We start from the raw sequence: 6,426 nt of genomic DNA, 5'->3' as shown, positions 1-6,426 counted from the left end.
CGCACAGATGCTGAAATTATGCAAATGTTGTGGCTGTTACTGAATTGCTCTCTCCAGCTTGGCATAAACTTTGGTCTTGCTCTCTGTTGTTTTCTTGGTTTCTGGTGTTTTTTTAGGGGGGTGCTTTTGGTTATTATGTAGGGATTTAGAGAGATTAAGTAACTATGCTGTCATCACTGCTGTTTACCTAATATCTGTATTTGATTTTTGAAAAGATGTACAAAAAAGAGACATTCCAGTTGGTTTTTTTTTAATTTACTGGTATATAAAATTAGAAAGGGAACGCTCTCTTCCGTGTGTGTGTGTGTGTGTGTGTGTGTGTGTGTGTGCATTCCCACTGTTTTACAATCTACATTTTTGTTGCAATTTGGTTTTTCTACTTAATGATATGTTTGGGACATCTTTAAGGATTAAAAACTGATAGTTTTTGTTATTGATCATCATTACCAGGTGGTTAGTTCTCTCAGGAAGGACAAAACTGCTTTTGGTTGCTTTGAAAAATAAACATTTAAATAGTGTTAAGATCTGTCACAAAATAATTGACAGTATTTGTCTGCAGTTTGAGAGGTCTCAGCACTTGGGACCCCAGGGAAAAGTCTTCCTCCATGAACTCTTGCTGCTTTTCTCTAATAAACTTCCATTTGGGGATATAGTCCAGGCTAGGGTAGTCGTCTGAGATGGACTTTCTAAATGCTACTTTTCCTTTTCTCCAGCCTGGTATGAGATTTAGTCTTGGGCCAGAGATGAAGGAGACCATTGAGTCCACTCATGAAGCAATGCAGCGCAGCAACCAGGGATTCACAAAGCGGGGCTCTGGGCCGGCCTCTACCACGACTCAGGTAACAGTGAGCAAGTCATTTTACCTTTCCTGGCTTAAAGACATATTTTATTTGTCTAGAAAATTATTTCAGTTGCTACATTACAACTTAATTCTTAGAAAGAAAGCAAGATATGCAGGGCCTATATTTTCTGGTTCTGTTTGGTAAGGATCATCCTTTACACTCGGCCCCTTAATACATGTGCATGATCTACTTGGCCTCCAAGAGCTTTTCAATTTGCCAAGGTAATTCCCCCGCCCCAAGTTTTATTGAGATAGATTGGCATATAACATTGTATACATTTAAGATGTACCACACAATGATTTGATACATGTATGTATTGTGAAATGACCACCACTATAAGTTTTGTCAATATCCATCACCTGGAACTATGTAATTTTTAAGGACATGTATCTCAAAAGTGTGATCTAGGGGTTAAAGTGAAGACTCTTGAGCTCCACACCAGGCTTACTTAATCAGAATCTTGCCCATCATTTCTCAGCATTTTGCTTAAAATCAAGTGCAGAATCCTGCCAAGTAGCCTAGAAAATTGCATTTTGTTTATGTGCTCCTGATTATCCTATTGCTTACAAAAGTCTGAAAACTCCTGCCCAGGTAAATTCCAACAATATCATTCTAACATTACAGACAGAGAGAGGCATGAGAAAGGGAACTAGGATGGAGAATATAGTTATTGTTATTGCATCTACCTGCGCAAATTCTGGTGTGGGAAGCACACTTTCCTTACTTTACTTTCTTTACAGGTTATTAGAGGCAAGGTCAGTAGTTCTCCTCAAAACAGGGTATTAGGGCATGGAAAACTGCAAACAGAGAGAGTCAATGGATGACACAGGTACTCAGACAAATTCTAGAGATCAAGGTGGCAGGCATTTACTACTACTACTCCTATTACTAAATGGGTTGCTAAGAATTTTAAATGATCTCATTTGAATCTTAGACTTCAGAGGCAGGTATGACTATATCTCCTGTTACAAATAAAGGTTCAGAAAGATTAGCTAACTTCTTTAATGTCCCATAGTTGATGACATGTCAAGTCAGGATTCAAAGTCAGTTCTGAATGATGTCAAAGAGAACCTGATCACCTTTATGCCCTCACTGGGATGACAGCACACAAAGGGGAAACAGTGAGGTCTGGTACTAGGGAATTATGAATCTGTTGTTTCACAGAGTTTTTGCTAAAAATGGGCAACAGAAAACACTTATCAGAGGTCTCTTTAGTAAGCTCCTAAAAGACATAGGTGAATTTACTCAGTAAATTGTGCTCTTATTAGAGAACTCACTGATACAGAATAGATTCTCACTACATTCTCTGTTATTGACTTAAGAAATGAAAGCTCTATTTGCAAGAACTGATTTCTCTTAAACTATTTTTTCCCTTCCAAATCTTGTATACATGAATCACCAGTGATCGTCAGAACTTTTTGAAGACAGATGACTGGGCTCCTCCTCAAATTTATGAATCAGACTTTCTTGGGGTTGAATAGAAGGAATTGATATCTTTAAAAAACATTCCCCTGGTGATTCTGTTGGCCAGGCAGGTTGAGACCTATTGGATTAAAAGATCCAAAATGAATTACTTGAGTTAGGGGATGACTTTACTTATTGCAGTGGAACTGATCTGAGGTGCTAGGGAAGCTCTATCTGGCAGAAAGAGCTGGCTTTCTTCCTTAACCTCTCCTTCCTCCTAATCCCTTGTGGCTCCGTCCTGTACTTTCTCCTTTCTGTCTCCCCCTTGACCCCTTCTCATACCTGCCTTGGAAGCTGGCTGAAAAATGACACTGAGAACAGCAGCGCCACATTGTGGAGAGAAGTAATCTAGCGCGGATCACTGTCCTAAAAATATCACTAGGGTTGCAGTTGCCCCTTTGTCCTGCAGAGAGCACCACTTTCTTATGTTTTTAGGTGTCGTAGTTTCTTTCCTTACCTGTCCATTGATCTCAAGTAAACATCCCCTAGAAGGCATGGGGTGCAACATCCCTCCCAGACCAGAAATCACATCTTCATCTTGTAAAACTAGAATAAACTAGGGAAACACTAAGTGCATAGGCATGAACACACTTTCTGCTGAGGTTAAAAGTCAATCTCTATGATAGTCTTGGTCAGGGTGAGACTATGGTAATCCCCAAGTCAATGTGTGATTTCATTTCTATCCAGAGTACCACTTTCTGTAAGAAGTGTCTTGTAGTTATTTTTTATATGGTACACGTAAGACAGACATTAATGAAGAGATCAGGCCTCCTGTCTGGTGATATTTCCACCCAATGATATGTGGCTTTATGTTGGTGGAACAGGTTGGATCACTGATCATGCATCTTTTGATTGATTCCCACCAGGCTAAGTCTCTGTCTGTCTCTCTGTCTCTATCTGTGTCTCTGTCTTTGTCTCTGTCTCTCTGTCTCTTCTGTCTCTCTCTCTCTCTCACACACACACACGCACACTTTTCTGATACTTGTACCTGGACAATGGCTTAATCATGTTTAGTGACATCCAGCTATATAAATATAGTTAGAAAGGAGATGTGTCCAAGTTTGTATAAATCCACCATCTACCTGGTTGCATTCTCTGTGTGTTTTCTAATAGCTGTACATAGGCTCCAAGTTCAGAGGTAGCACTGAGAAGGCTTCACAGCTCTGCAGATTTGCATAACATTTCCTGTAAGATGGTGGCATGGGTTTGTTTCTCTATTTTTGAGTCTTCGGCTGCTTGATTTTCTCAACCAAGAGTTTCTGGAGTTACACTCATAGCCAGGATCACATGGCATAGTGTAACAGTTTACTCGTGGTTTTGTTTTCTCTGATATGTTTGATGTCTTCCTAACTAGAATGTCCGTTTTTGAGTGCGGGCTCCATGCCTAGATCTCGGATATCCTTTGAATTCTCACCTCACACATTGTTAGATGTGCACTACCTGCTCAATCCAAATGTTTAGGTCAACAGATTGAATAATGAGGAAAGGTGCGTTGACACTGTAAGAAGTAAAGGAGAATCAGGAAAGAAAAAGAGATAAAAAATAATGTTTCTAAAAGAGTGACTTGACTAACTCGTAAAAGGAAGTAGTTGAGCAAAGGAAAATAGACAAGAAGGTCTGAAGACAGTATAAAGAGAAGAAATTAGAGACTTAGTTTTTAGAAAAGTGGAAATGTGATTTTGGACAATAATAATTGCTGAGGAGATATTCATGGTCAATATAGAAGAATAAAATTTTCTGACTGATTGAAGACAAAATGAATGCTACAAGGGATATCCTGTAAAAGAAAGTTGTAATTTTGGAATGGGTTCAGAGTGATGAATGATTCTGTCAAGTTAAAATTCTCCCTGAATGTTACAATCAAATACTGATTATCAAAATTATTTTAAAATCTTTTATGATTCTGTATAGCTGAGCCAGGTTAGTGTCCACTAAGATTTCAAAGAATTCTTCTTTAGCTTTATCTTCGTAAATATAGCGAATAAAAGAGAAATGACCTTGGGGCGCCTAGCTGGCTCAGTCTGTAGAGCATCTGATCTCGGGGATCATGAGTTCAAGCCCCATATTGGGCACAGTGCTTACTTAAAAAAAAAAAAGAAAAGAGAAAAGAAAAGAAACACACACACACACACACACACACACACACACACACACGAGAAGTAGCCTTGCTGACAGTCTCATCAGTGAGTTACATTTTCCACAGACCCTGATTTAGCATATTTTATAATTTACAGATATTTGGAATTTAGAAAAGATTAAGATTTACTGAAATAGAAGCACACTTGGAAAATAGTAGCTTTATTTCTTTTTTTTTCTCCTTTTTAATTGCATATATACCCTACAAAGTATATCTGGAGTGTTCTAAAGCAAAACTCAGAATTTTATCACTTTATTCATATCTATTTCTTATTTAAATAATTGATTTTTTTCTGTCTCTGAAGTGATTATTTTGGTAGTTTTTCTATTGTTTGAGGGAGGAATAATCCATTGATTTTAGTAGTATAAATGTGAAATGGCTAAGATCTGGATCAGTGATTTGGTCATGGTTGTAAAGAAAAATAAATAAATCTAAAAACAGTAAAATCTTGGAATAGAGCATACTGGTTAATTGGGTTTCTGATTAACTATGGGTTAATGAGAAGACACTTTTTGTTGGAATTATCCCTAAATTGCCTCAGTGCATTTTCTGCTTTTAATAAGTAGTCTAACGAACATAATTAAATCTTCTCTTACTGATTCAGCATCCTGCAATGTCTCAGGAACATTAATCTGAACATAATATATAATTCTATACTGTATGGTAGCTGCATAATGAATAAGAGTTTAAGATGACTCATGGATATTGCTATACTTTAAAAAAAATCTCTGTGATCTGTGCAAATCACTGTATATCAATTTACCTTAAGTAAATGCCTGTTACCTATTATAGAATAATAGAATATTCAATTCAGAAGAGACTTTTGAGATTATGAAATTCAATGCCATTATTTAAGAAATGAGAAAGCTAAGGGGCGCCTGGGCAGCTCAGTCAATTGAGTGGCTGACTTCAGTTCAGGTCATGTTCTCGCGGTTCATGAGTTAAAGCCCCACGTCGGGCTCTGTGCTGACAGCTGAGCCTGGAGCCTGCTTCAGATTCTGTGTCTCCCTCTCTCTCTGCCCTTCCCCTGCTCATACTCTCTCTGTCTCTCAGAAATAAATAAATAAATATTAAAAAAAAAAAAAATAAGAAATAAGAAAGCTAAGACCCAGAAAATAACAAGAAGGATTGCTATAGCTAGGCTATAGTCAATGTCTCATGATTGCACATCTAGTGACCCTTTGACTTCACGGGGCTGTAACTTTCAAATGCTTTGGCATTCCTATCACTTATCTCCCTTGCCTCTAGAAGTGCAGAGTCCATTCTCAAAGTTGGTTGTTTAGGAGTTTGGTTAGGGGCGCCTGAGTGGCTCAGTTGGTAAGCATCCGACTCTTGATTTCAGCTCAGGTCATGATCTCAAGATTCGTGAGATGGAGCCTCCACTTGGGCTCAGTGCTGACAAGCTTGGAGCCTGGGACCTGCTTCTGGTTCTGGGTCTCCCTCTCTCTCTGCCCCTCCCCCACTCATGCTCTGTCTCTGTCTCTCTCAAAAATAAACATTTTAAAATAAATAAATAAATTGTAAAAACACTTTTCAAATAGTCAAATTGGTTAACAAAATAGCTCTGCAAAGCAGTTTGTTGTATATGAATTCATATGAATTCTACATAATAATTCAACACATCTCTCAAAGAAGGCAAACCAAGCTGTCAAAACTAGGGAGAAGATAGTGAGGCTGAAGGTTTATCAGCTGCCGTCTGAGCCTTGCCATGCCACCCAAGGACAAGAACAGAGATGCCAGAAAGTCCGCCAAGAAAGACAAAGACCTAGTGAACAAATCTGGGGGCAAGGCCAAAAAGAAGTGGTCCAAAGACAAAGTTCGAGGCAAGCTCAATAACTTGGTCTTGTTTGACAAAGCAGACATATGACAACCTTTGGAAAGAAGTTCCCAACTATAAGCTTACAACCCTGGCTGTTGTCTTAGAGACTGTAGATTTGTGGTTTCCTGGCCAGGGCAGCCCTCCAGAAGCTCTTTATATATATA

This window comes from Suricata suricatta, chromosome 2, assembly GCF_006229205.1.
Source record: "Suricata suricatta isolate VVHF042 chromosome 2, meerkat_22Aug2017_6uvM2_HiC, whole genome shotgun sequence".
In the NCBI taxonomy this organism is placed as follows: Eukaryota; Metazoa; Chordata; class Mammalia; order Carnivora; family Herpestidae; genus Suricata; species Suricata suricatta.
The sequence above is the reverse complement of the archived record's forward strand: the minus strand, read 5'-3'. Positions refer to the sequence as shown.